Source organism: Diadema antillarum, unplaced genomic scaffold, assembly GCF_040938485.1.
Source record: "Diadema antillarum isolate AM-2024a unplaced genomic scaffold, OU_Dant_1.0 scf00000040, whole genome shotgun sequence".
NCBI classification, from domain to species: Eukaryota; Metazoa; Echinodermata; class Echinoidea; order Diadematoida; family Diadematidae; genus Diadema; species Diadema antillarum.
Window position 1 is genome coordinate 759,381 of NW_027270929.1, and position 14,491 is coordinate 773,871.

Sequence of the window (14,491 nt, forward strand, 5' to 3'; positions counted from 1 at the left end):
CAAGCTGTAATTTTACTCTCATGACAGATTAGGGCACCTTTTGATAAAAGTTGCCAGTTATGACATCTTGTTAGTATCTAATAATTTCAATAAAACCATGGGTTCTGCTTGATTGATAAGCTCGAGTCACTGACTTGTTACAATGGACCTGCTTTGATCGACCTACAACGATTGGTAATTGTGTGGAACTGACAGCTTGTCAGGACTGATAACTTTCATAAAACCGTGCCCGGATCCTATCAGAAATTATGGCTTTATATCGAAGAGTCCCTCGCTAATGTTAAGGGAATATGAATTGCTGTGAAATCAACTCTCCTTTTCTTATGTTTATCGTCTATCATGTGTTATAACGGTAGAAAATAAATGACAAGCCAAAAGAGTGATGACAGTGTAAGAGAAAGGTGCATCTTCTGATATGGTGTTATGAACTTATGGAAAATATACGACGGGTGGTAACTTTCGGGGGGCGGGGAGGGAGGGTTGTCCAGTAGGTAAGTATCAGGAGGGGGCGGGGGGGGGGGTTCGGGGTATTGTTAATGGGGGGGGGTAGTAATCCGGGTGGTAGTTATCCTGGGGGTAGTTATCCGGGGAGTAATTATCCGGGTGGTAGTTATCTTGGGGGTAGTTATCCTGGGGGTAGTTATCCGGGGGGTAGTTATCCGGGGGGTAGTTATCCGGGGGGTAGTTATCCGGGGGGTAGTTACCCAGGGGGTAGTTCTCCGGGGGGTAGTTATCCAGGGGGTAGTTATCCGGGGGGTAGTTATCCAGGGGGTAGTTATCCGGGTGGTAGTTATCTGGGGGGTAGTTATCCGGGGGGTAGTCATCCAGGGGGTAGTTACCCAGGGGGTAGTTATCCGGGGGGTAGATGTCCTAGGGGTAATTGCCCTTGGGGGTAGTTGCCCTAGGAGGGTAGATGACCGGGTGGTAGTTTTCCTAGGGGGTAATGGCCCTGGAGGGTGATTGCCCTGGGAGGGTAGTTGTCCGGGGGGTAGTTGCCCTAAGGGGGAATAGACCTGGGGGGTAATTATCCGGGTGGTAGTTATCCGGAGGGTAGTTGCCCAGGGGGTAAGTGCCCGGATACGAAATAAATGCTACTTTATTTGCCGAGTCTTTGCGCATGCAAAATACCTCAAAGAAACAATAATAATCACTAGCACTAAACTTTTTGGTTCCTTTAACAACTTCATTTTTGTACCTTCCATGATGAACTAAACAATTTCATTCAAACTCACCATAAGTTTCATTCTGTAAACAGTATAGTTACAGGAAAAACATCCTTGCTTTATGATACATACCTATAATACGTAATTGTTTGATTACATATTTGACAGCCACGAATGTAAATCGTATACTATTTATTTAGTATATCGCAGTTTAGAATATCGCAATTAATGATAAATGAATTATACTTTCTATTATGGCAGTAGGCGGACAGGTTTTTAATTGATGTTGACACTACAATTTTTTATGTGTGTGTATAATGTGTCATAATGTATCATCAGTGGCGGATCCCGAGGGTGCGCAGCAGGCATCCCCCCCCCCCCCTATTTGTTTGTTATAGCAAAAGAAATACAAGTGAAAAATGTAGGGGCACGTGAACACTGTTATGTTGTTAAATTCTTTGAATTCAGTGATCATAGTGTGTTGTTGTTGTAAATCAATCAAAATCAAATATCGATAGGACCAAAATCAGGTACTAGTATTACCTTCACAGACATGACAGAGACCATGGTTGACAATGACTATAATAGCTGAACCCCCCTATTCTGTCAGATAGGTAGTGAATAATCAAAACTGATGTTATTTATATTGAAAGGGCTCGACAAAGACTGATTTTCATGTCTTTCAAGAGAAAGGAGGAAGAATCTTTTAAAATTTCTTGGACTTACGTAAAACAGCTGGCAATCCAGGTGCGCATTCTGACCTTTCGGTGCACTTTTCAAGATATCCTCTCCAATGGCATCGAAGTAACAGAAATCAAAGACTGCAAAACCATGGGAGGCCAGAAGTTGAGGCCTGTCGTGAACACTGTGTCTTTTAGGTGTTATTCCGGCCATCTCAATGATCAGAGGCAGTTGTGACGGGGCGACTGTTTCATAGTTATTTCAAGACAGACAAAATAACGGTACATTTTACTTCCACACCACAAAGAGTAAGGCAATGTGCCTTCGTTCTTTTAAGTATTATTTTGATGATAAATCACGAAAAGTCAAATTTACATGCCTTCAATATCACACTGTATACAGACTACTTTTTTACCTTTTTGTATAATTTATATCAACGACATATGTAGATTGCAATTTTATGATAAGACGAGAATTTCTCTGTATGCCGATGACACAGCCATTTTCAACTCTTCTAAGGATGTTCGTACAATTCAGGCCTCGCCGGCTGCAAAAAGATTTAAACACTCTTTCTTCCTGGTTTCAGAACAACGGAATGACAGTTAATGGTGAAAAAAACAAAAGTTATGATATTTGCTTCGAAAAGGAAAAGAAATTGTTTAGATATGATTTTAAAATTTGATGGTCAATATCTGGGTATTGTCAACGATATCAAATATCTTGGAGTAACTATCAACAGGCAGTCTAGATTGGTCACTTCACATTGAACGTATCATAAAAAAGACGGCCTGCACATTAGCTTGTATTCGGCGCATTCGGTCTTGTATTACCATGAAAATGGCTGCGCAACTATACTTTTCACTGGTATTGCCAAACATCGACTACTGTTGTACTGTTTGGGGCACATGCACCAAGACTAACTTGGTCAAATTACAAAGGGTCCAAAACAAAGCTGCCCGACTCGTAATACAGACAGACTATTATTCTCCCGTTCACAACTTGTTGAACAGATTGAGGTGGCAAAGTGTACAAGAACGCATTGAGTATCAGTACTGCGTAGCTGTATATAAAGTCTTGAACGGATTAGCCCCATCATACTTATGTCCTATGGCTACAAGGCGTCAAGTCACGTACGAAACTCGATATGCCTTATCTTGCCCATTGTTCATCCCCATGCCTAAAACTGAACAAAAAAAAAAACGTACATTTTCCTTCTTCGCTTGTTCTCTTTTCAACAAGCTTCCCAGTTTTATTCAATCGTCAAACTGCCTCGAAAGGTTTAAAAGACAAATTCCATCAGCAAATATGAACTCAGGTTTTTGATATGTTAAAATGAAGAGCAATTAAGAATTTATACACATTAGTATGCATTTGTTTCTGTATCATTATGTTTCTCAATGCTCATTGTTTTTAGTACATTATGATATTATGATTTTTGACCTTGCCTTTGGTACTATTTCTTTATGCGCTACAATTTTTTTATCCTTGCATTTTTATCTGTGTATGATAACGTATCTCTAGTTTCTCACATTTTCCTTTTACCTTTCATATGTTTGTTTCGACTATTTTTTTTTCTTTTCTTTTCTTTTTGTTTGCGTTGCACTGTGTAAACCTACCTGCAATATTTCAATATTCTGAAAGTGTACTTTTTACTCGTTGCCATATCACTTTTCGGTCATTATTTTTGTACATTCTGGTGTCATAATTTATGTTGTTTTTGCATATGGTAATCTCCTGCTGTTTTTACTTCTAATTTGTTAATTTTGTATCTTTTTTACTTATGTAGATATCACATCTTGCTTGTTTCTATGTGTTCAGTTACTTTCTTTTTTGTTGCTGTTGTATTAGGTGATTTTTACTCGCAATATGTACCATTTTGTAACAGGGCTCATTTGAAAAGCAGGCCCTTGGGCCCTGAACGTGACTACCCTGTTCTTTTTTTTTAATAAAACTGAATAAATAAATAAATAAAAATAAAGTCAGAAGGACAAAGGAAGGTATACGTCAGAAGGACAAAAGACGTTGACTCAGAAGGACTAAGGACGTTAACGTAACACGTTATATAAATTCATTATCATTCAAAGGAAAGCTAATGGTATTTGATTAGTATTTGACCATAAGAAGTTCATCAAATACAGGTAGTTTGCCTTGGTGTGTAAATGTAAATCAGCATTAAAGGGACGGTAAAGTTTTGGTACAAATGGGAATTCAGGTTTCAACTTGTTTACGAGATGATTAGAAACCGCTTATATGAAATATCAAAGAGCGTACATTTCTTAGAGAAATTCAAAGTTTATTTGTTGGAGATCCGCTTTGAAATGGCTGATATTAAAAAACAAAGTAAAAAGTGGTCCAACAAAAAATAGGATCCCCCTTTTATCAAGACCTCATGTTTCTGTACATCTCAGCCATTTCAAAAACCGATTTTTGTATGCTCTTTATCATTTCATATAAGAAATTTCTAATTATCTTGTAAAAACTTAAAACCAAAATTACCATCTCAAAGTGCAGAACTATACAATCATTTTCAGTAGAGATCTCTGATTTCAACGGTAATGAAACCAAATATACATGCAGATTGAAAGACTGCAGCAAAATCAGTCGAACACATCAGAAACCATTCAGGAAAAATGGATAAGCTGTTCAAAGTTATAAATTTCGTAAGTTTCAATGCCAACATTGCTTGTTAAACAAAAAACACAGTTCACGACATTATTCACGTAAAATTATATAAAGAAGATACAAGAAAATTCTCACATTACTCGTGTATAATGATTTTTATAAGGAAATAAAAGAAAATTCAGCAATGTAAAGTGCAATGTGTACACATTCCCTCGACTTGCTTTACATGTATGTTCAGGGTAATATTATTATCATTCTTTCTGCTCTTCTAAAGCGATTTATCAGTCAAGCTCTCTTTTACTATATGCTGAAAAGGGGCAAATATGTTCAATTTACTTCATACAGCGTGCAATGGTCATAAACTGTGGGTAGTCTTCTCATTCAGCACTGGCTGCAGCAAAAAAAAAAAATAAAAGAAAATATAAACATTTAATACTTGCCATTATCTATAGACCACCTCAATCTATTGCTGAATTTTTACAGTATTTGGAAGGCTCGAGTGAGCTATTGCGATTGCTTTTCGTCCGTCGTCCGTCGTACGTCGTGCGTCGAGCGTCGTGCATAAACTGTTTACATTTTCATCTTCTCTTACAGAACCGGAGGGCACATTTCAGCCAAACTTGGTGGGAATCATCCTTAGGGGGTAAGGATCCATAGTTGTTTACGTGGAGTATGTGGTCTCCAGGGGGGCCCGGGGGGGGGGGGGCTCTCAAGGGAAAAGGCGTAAATTTTAAAAATCACACCTTTCCGGGCAAGCCTCGCATGCGACTTGGGAAGAACAATTTTTGCTACCCGGAGGTCCCCGCAGATGACCCGCACATGAAGGTACCTAGCACGTATCTCAACCGTAGTCCCCGGAGGTTTGCATGCAAATCCTTTTTTTTACCCGCAACCATGTTCAGGCCCTATCACACCTTTTCTTGTTGCGTGTGGGGATTTTCCAACATACCGGACAACTTCTGAGGACGAACAAGAATTTTGTCGAGTTTAACATTTGTCTTACTTGCTGGACGCGTTCTATACTTAACATCTACTTGCGGGTATTCTGTGTGACCTGCGTGTCAGGTGCGTGGGGGCTGACAAATCAGTGAAGGAATTCCTCTGAAGGAATGGCAGAAGTCCTACAGAATGTCATTAATTTGGCCGCATACGGGGACTGCGAAATACCTGCGTGGGAGTTGCTTGACAGGTGCTGCCGCTAGGGCCTCCTACTGTCGTTCTGCGTGTACCTCTGCCGCCAATCCCCCCGACTCACCCAGAAAAAAAGTTTTGGCCATGCTCTAAACTTGGCTGCGGGTAAATCGGAATTGCGTACGCACTTCCGGGCAAAAACGGGCGAGATACTCGCTAGGTACTGTCAGGTGCTGACCAACTGCGATGAGCTCCGGGTAGCATATTTGCTTCCCCGCAAGTCAATCCCCAACATGTCCCCAGTTAAGGTATGACAAGAACTTGAACATGCTCAAAATATGTTCCGTGTGAGTTGCGGGGGTACACGCAGAACATCAGTAGGAGACCCTTACCGGCAGTACCTTGCAGGCAACTCCAATGCAGGTACTTCGCAGTACCCGTAAGTCGCTCGCAGTAGAAAACGGATCGGTTTCAAAGTTCTTACGCACGTCATACGGAATGATAATAATAATAATAATAATAATAATAATAATAATAACAATAAAAATTTCTTATTACCCAGGGTAGCCTCTTCAGTGTTGCCACTGTTCTACCAGAGAGCCCTGCTATTATTACCCTAGCATTGCCAGGTACCAATTTATACACCTGGGTCGAGAGGGACACAGTGGGTAAAAACATTTTGTCCAAGGACGTAAGCACTGGGCGGGATTCGAACTCGGGTCCTCCGATCGGGAGTCGGGAGTCTTATCCGCTGTGCCACAGCGCCCCCGCAGGTTAAAGGGATAGTACAGTATTGGTGGAGATGAGAATTGGGCTTTTAACTTTTTGCGAGATACCAAGAAAACACTTATGATATAGTACAGAGCACACCATTTTAAGAGGAATTCAAAGTTTATTTGATGACAATCAGGTTTGGAATGACTGAAACATCCAAAAACAAAGTAAAACAAAGCGATCGTAAGAAAATGTGGGTCCCACACTTTATTAGAATCGCTCTGTTGTGGATATCTCAGCCATATCAAAACCCATTTTCATCAAATAAACGTTGAATTCCTAATGAAATTACATGCTCTTTCATATTTCATAAAAGGTTTCTCATTATTTCACCAAAAATGTTAGAAACCTGAAATTAGGTCTGAACCAGAACTGTATGATCCCTTTAAAGAAGGTAAGTAGCACGCGTCCAGAAAAAAAAAAGAAGACACAAGCGCGAAACTAGCGCAAACATTCTTGTCCCACCGCAGAAAATTTTCCTACGTGCTGCTAACTCTTGTAGACCCACAGTCTAGCTATAGCTCCTGGCTTTATATCACTCTCGCCTAGCAAAACGATAATCGATATACAATTCATCTGCTTTAGATCTGCGACGCGACCGCTAAGACGACGCTCAGTAGGCAAAAAAAAAAAATTGATCTGCACAAGCTTGGGACAAATAATGAAAATGATGACGCAACTTGAAAAAACAAATGCGGACAATGATGAGGAGTACAATTTTTTCATATTTTCATTACCATGTTGGAAAAAAACAGCAAATGGTACACACACACACACACACACACACACACAAAACAAAAAACTACGCGGCACCAGAATCTGATGAGTACGAGAACAAGAACAACATGTACATGCACTTCTTTTGTGTGTGTGTGTGTGTGTGTGTGTGTATGTGTGTGTGTGTTGATTTTTTTACATGCTTGGCCTTAACATGCTTGGCCTTAGGCCAACATTCTCCTCTTTATTAGCGAAATGAACATTTAATTTGCTTTTCAGGAAAAATAATGTCACTGAAGACGTACAACTTGCCTAGTAGGTGTTTTGAAAAATTTGTGACTATTGGAATTTGATATAAGAAGCGTAAGCCCTATATCGCATTTTGTTAATACATTGTACATTTTCCTCATTTTTAGTTCTTGATCCTACGGTCTTGTATTCCTACAGGTTCACATGGACGTAATAATCAAAATTTCTCTCTCAGATAAAGATACAGCATGTAACTATAATTATTATCATATTCACCGTCTTCCTTTGGTAGATAAAGTGTTCCTTGAAGTGATCCATATGCCAGGTCGTTCACTTCCACATACGGGGCGATGAAACGTCTTGTTAAGGTTTGGAAGGCGAGAATTTCTCCGGGGCCTTGGTCTACGTTGGGCACATTTCCGTCGTACAGATCGATAGTGTAAACCCAATGGTGAATGTCTGGATCGGTCTTAAAAAGTCTGGCCTTCTTTCTGGCGGATTTCGCGTCAGGAACTACGCCCCACACCAGTCCCATCGGGTGAAGTCCCGAATAAGTTCCTCCCAGTGATGGTTGTTCACTCACTGATAGGGCAACACAGGGAGTATGTAATTAACATTCCACCACTCACACGCCCATGAATATGCAACTTTACATAATTTTGTTATGATACATTGCTCTAAAGTACCAAAGTAATTATGATACATTCTTTTGTTATAGCTTTGGTTGAAACCAGATGAAAGCATAATAAACACAAAGCATGGTGAGCTTGTTTCAAATCACTTTCCTATAGCGATGAATGGCTATGATGTTGCAAGTTTGTACTCTGTACGTACGTATGTATTCAACATTAAAATAATTGACGTTTACACAGGAAGATGTAACACTGATTTGAAAAGATGTCACCATCGCGCAGCAAAGGAGGCGCGTTAAATGCAAAACAGTGCATAGTTTGATTCCAGCAGTTAGTCCATTCAGGTAAAAACAGCATATAAACGCTTTCATTTTTTTTTTTTTTTGTAGCTATAGTGCACATAGAAAAAACTTTGCCGCTATTATCTAAAGATTAGGGTGGACTTGACTAGATATCGTAATTGTCAGTCAATAGTCCTGAATGTAAGGATGTTTGATGGACATAGATTTTGATTAACATTGAGGAGATTATCCATAAGTACTGCCACACTACCTGTTATAGGTAGAGCCAACAATTTTGAAAGTGTAATTTTTGTTTCTTCATCACTTTATAATGATCCCGCATCACAAAACCATGGAAAAGTTGTCAGAAATGCATGGATTTTTAGTTAAGGGCAGATTCTGAAAGAGCAGACCCTAGGCTTTAAAATGATGTGTAAACCAACACAAATAGACTGTCCGTCCTGCATGGTGACACGACTTGTAGGATTGGAGTGGTGATAGGGATTGAGGTCGAGGATAATGTGGATTAATACTATTGTTAGGACTATATTATTTGTGGATGGAATTTACGCTGGCTCAGCGTGGAGGTATTTCATGGGATCAATCGTCGCAGGAATAAAGAACCGTCCGTCCTCACCTAATCTACAAACAATGGGAGTAAGAGATATTCTGGAAAATATATTTAGCAAGAAAAGAAGCTTTTGAGATAAGGGTCTATTGAAGTGCTTAATCTCACCGTGCTGTGCTGTGGGCAATGAATACAACAACAAACAGCATCAATGAAGAGATTATAAGAATAGGCAGAAAAAATGCACATTTAATTAGCACATTCTATCAATAACTGCTGCTCACTTAAAATCCAGTAGCTCCATCCTTTCAAAAGTTCCAGGATTAAACGTGAGAAACGTCTAAACGGTTAGTAAAATTTTGAAAAAGACAATCAAGACATACCTAAATGCACTTTTCTTGTATAGGTTTTCAAAAAATAAAGAAATTGACAAAAAATCACAATTCAAGTTCCTATTTGCTTCATTATTTCAGACTAAAAAATTACGAAGAAGAATTGTTCGTTCAGAAAATACAAAAACCTAAATATTAAAGGCCTTGTGTGAACTATTTTTTGTTCTCATGGCCCACGACTTTTGAATGGTTTTGTGATGCACGGTCACTTACCCATTTAATTTGTTGATTTAAAATAAAAGTTTTGATTTTTTCCAAAGAGAACAACAAAACCAAGTCAAATTTATTTTCCAAATGTCTTTGTGGGATATGACTGCGATCACATAAGATAATAAGTGTGGGTCACTTGTTTGTTTGTCTATTTGTTTGTTTATTTATTTATTAATTCATTTTAACTAAGTACGCTCATAGTTATGAGTTAGGTCTGTATACCTCCGTTTAACTAGAGTGGCACATCAGTGCCTCAAGTCGGGCTCACCTCTCACACGACCAAGATTATCAGCTTTGTACGTAGCGTGCGCTTGAAAAGAGTATTTTCCGCATTCGGACTTCACGCTCGATCGCAGGATTATCTGTTGACCGGGTTCCAAACCACTAGCTCCTATTACCACTTGTTCATCCATCATCCCTACCTGTGGATAAACTTCAATTGCAGGTGCTCTTGAATGGAATAGCTTGAAGCCGTTGAGTCCGGCGAGCAGCCTGGAGGTCCTCCTCGCAAAATCTTGCCAAATTCCCAGAATAGCCATGTTTCCTTGGCAAACCAGTTTGTAAGAACACCCAAACCTGTAGACTTCTTGTGTGTTATCAATTCTCCGATTTTATTTATAGATGAAAATTTCACACGAAATGAAGAAACAGTCAATGCATGCCAACTACGAACCGACTTTAATGCAAACAGCTTATTCGTATCAAAAGCTTATTACAGCGCCACGAAATAAAGATCGGAACCCATGTTGTGTGCCGTTCATGAATGAAGGATTGAGAAGTCGGACGCTGCAGACTTGTGAAGTCATACTGCAAACAAGTTATCCTGGCAGCTTCGGCGACTTACCTTGCTTATTCAGTCGCGGCGCCGCCGTATACCTAGCTGTATCGTCATTCCTTGATCACATTACCGTGTTGCTTGCTTCCTGTCGCCATTGTAAGTTAGAACTTTTGCAGCCTCCCCCCCCCCCCCCCCACACACACACATACATATACACACCATTTTTGTGCATTAGGGTCAAACATATCTTTTCATATCCTCATTTACAAGCAACAGGCAACAATTCAATGAATCTCAAAATTTATAATATTACATCACATACAGTACGACACTCACATGTACCTCGAACATGCATTACAAATTATAATCATCTCAAACACATGGCAATCCTACTGCGTTGGATCGTGTACAACGGATACCGATGTTTCAATTCAGTTCAGTTTTATATCTGCATTCAGTTTTTTTTAACATAATCATGACATATCGTTAAATTGTATTATATTACAATACAATACAAAACAAATACAAAAATAATGCAATTTATTACCATGCCATTATGGATTCATTATATGCAAATTTATGCAAACTATGTACAAAGGAACACTTTTGAGTTATTGCTGATGTCATAATTGTGTTCCTTGACATAAAAAACATAGGTTTAGACACAAGAACTGACTTTCTGTGGGATTTACGTCCCAAGATATAAGCTTAAATAGGTTACATGGCGGCCATTCTGAATATATGCAAATTAAGCATTGATCCACCACTCGAATTTTAGGAAACTTTTAATATGTTATTTTGATCGAAAAAATGCAATTTGAATAGTTTCTGTCGCAATTTGCTTTGGGTTGACCCTCTTTTTCATATTTTGACTGGACTATGTGTCGGTATAAATAGATGATTTTTATGCATCAATTAACATCCTTTGGTGCGATCTTAAGGACAACTTTCAAATGAAAATAATGAAGACATAAAGCAGTGTCTTATTGAAGATGGAACAATGCGGGAAAAGTTCTGGAAAAAAAACACGTCACGGAAACGCTGAGTACCATTATTATAAACACATGTTTACTAGGAACATATCCTATTTATATACACTTTTACAACACAGATTAAATCATCATAAAATACATTCAATCAGATGACACCACCAAGTGGGTGAACAACAGTGCGAAGGTGTACGGTCCTGTGATTATATTGATCTGTAAACATACTATGCATGTTAATGTGATACGTTGGATATTATCCTGGCCTAAAACTCATTATGTAGAATAAATGGGAACCTATTGCATAAGTTTGTTCATGTGTCGGAAAAAAAATATTAAGATGTATCAAGACTTTCTAAATTCTCTTTTGAAATCTTTCACGATGTGCCTGACGTATACACTATTTAAGACTTGGTAACAAAGATTTCCGACATTATTATTTTGGCCCAAAATGTTTGCACGATTTTTGGCTTTGATGATTCTGGGATTTCACCTACATTGTATTATGATAAATAGGACGATGGATGCCTCGGATGTGAATGAACTTCAGAGTTTGATGTGAAAAAAATGGAAGAGGCATAATTATATACATGTAAATCTTTTCATTAAGACAGCGATCAGAATAGTATGAATGCAAGTCACTACTAGTAATTTTCAGTGTGACGAGAAATCAATAAGGAAGAATTTGTGATTAATCACACGATACGTTTCTGGAGGAAAAGAAATGGAATTATTTTAGATGAGCCTCAATTCCCCAAACAATTTTGCAGCATGCAATCTTTGGTAGAATCAAGGTATTATTGTAAGGGAATACTGCACAGATACTAAGATTTCCAGTCGGTATATTATTCCTATTGTTTTCAAAACAGATGTGTGAATTACATTTATAATTATAATTTCAAGTTAAATTGCTAAGAATTCCAAAGAATTTGGTGGCATCCAGTTCATTTAGAGGCAATCCACCAATACACAATAATTAGCTATACCATTGGCTTGTGAAGAAACATGCGTAAACATTTAGGGACAATTCATTGCACATAAACCATTGAGAATCTTTGTCTATTTCCGTGTATAAAATCTTATTCAGTGTTTCAAAGTCCGCATCGATGATATGCGTACATGTAGCATCATCGGCAAACAATAAAACTTTGAGAACTCATACACACCCAACAGCATTATAAGAATCGAAAAGAAAAGTAAACGAGTTTTAGCCCGACAATGTTGCTTGATTCATTCGGAAATGTACCCAAACAGTTCATATATCATACATATGTATATATACATATACATATACATATATATACATAAAAGATAAGCAGTTATAAATCAATTAAGAAGCCAAGCAGAATACGGGGTGTGTATATACTATAAGCAAAAAAGTGTAGGTTAAAAAAAAAGAAGGGTCATACAGACCCCCCAGGAAAACAAGCGATCTCACCGAAAAATCCAGCTGTGAAAGCATTAATATCCCAAAAACATATTTTGGAAACAAATAGCTACAAATAAAGCCCACGAATATCAAAATACGACCCTCTGGGTCCTGCTCTCTATACGATCATTTGCTCTCTACAAATTTTCTTTCTAAAAATTTGTAGAGGAGCAAATCACGATCCAGAAACTAATTTGTTATTCAAAGATGAATGTGATAGAACAAAAGTCATGTATTACCGTTTTGGGCGTCGTTATAAATGAATTTTTGAATTAGTTTCATCATGTCAGACATTAATTCATCTATTCCAAATGCATGCACGCAGCATTTGCGTTTTACGTAAATTGCGACGTTATCTTCACCAGTGAAAATTCTTTTCATGTTGTATGATTCACTCTTTTTGCCATAAAATGTATATATATATATACATATATATATATATATATATATATATATATATATATATATTGCATCATCGTCCGAGCAACTTCATACAGTGGTACAAATTCGATATTCTTTTTTTCCCTAAAAAAAAATATGCGCATCTGTCCTGAGACTGAACATAGAGCTCACACTGACCAAATATTTCAAAAACATTAGAGTTTGAAAGTCAACGACTTTAATCTCTTACAGACTATACCTTGACGTTTCGCAACGATACTCAGTGTTTACCCTCTTTAATACCTTATGAATATTTTCAAACTCAATAAACAAGTCCACACTTATCCCAAAAGAAGCGTCTCCAATATTCGTCTAATAAATCCGGCCAGAACTTATAGCTAAAAACCCAATACGGCACACAAGCCTAGACGTATGGAATTCTTAACCATCTCATCCTTCACAGTTAGCTCAATTGGTCCTTTTAAAAAGATTTGATAAACATTAAGCTTGTTGCCAAATATCGGTGACCTAAGTTACATATCCAGAAAAGTTATTCTGTTGTTACTTGAAGCAGTTTCATTCTATATTATACTCTGCCGTCTGCACACAGGCTTGCCATGGAACAGTCTTATTTTTCTTATATTTTGACGTAAATAACTGGTCCGTACGTTTGCTTCAACCAGCCGTTACCTGGCAACACTGTTGGTGTCACTAATGTTTGCTTTATAATGTGTAAATGAATGCAAACTCAACATTGCCCGACCGCTATATTTCACTCAGAATGAGTGGACAGCCAGTCCCGTCTCAAAGGCTCTACAGGACCAAGATGTTGTCTGAAGAAGTCCAGCATCTTCTGCCATGCCTTAACTTGCGCCTCTGCATGCAGCTTCGGTTTGCCGCCCCAGCGGGCGTATACGGGGGCTGTTGGTTAGAGACATATTGACAATGATTTTGACTTGTGATTTATCCCTTACGATTGAAATCATTGTATCGTCAGAAAATCATCATAGAAACATAATTCTTGGCAGTTGAGGGATGTGTGTTTCTCCGTTGTTATTATTATGCGGAACGTTAACAAAGCACTATTGAAACATCAATGTCATTCCTTCAGTCTGAAGATTAAAGGCCTATTAAAGAAAAGGCTGTACACATAGAGGTTTATATGAAAAGAAAATCCCCAATGTATATATTTATATAATTATATCATCAAGAATTCAGATACTGCCACAGAAGACTGTCATGTACAACAAATGTCTAATTCAGATGTTTGAATACTTTACCTGCCTCTGCCATCAGCTGCCCATTGTGAAGGATTCTAATCTTTAAATGACGCTTCGGTATTCTATGCGTGGTCAATTTACGTTTTGAGAATATAACTTGTGAGATAGAATGCACTGCTACTTTATCATGACTATAAGGTCATGAGGAAATTATTTCAACACCAATCCTTTGCGTATCCACGTTGTCACAGTCAGTAACTATTTAAGGATATTAGAC

At 38.2% G+C, this 14,491-nt stretch overlaps 1 protein-coding gene across 1 annotated transcript in view; it reads right to left on the bottom strand.

Annotated features, from left to right (window-relative positions):
• Nucleotides 1-14,491, bottom strand: part of LOC139711279 (acyl-coenzyme A thioesterase 1-like) — a 37,376-nt gene that overhangs the window by 11,621 nt on the left and 11,264 nt on the right. The gene's annotated exons all lie outside the window — the stretch shown is intronic.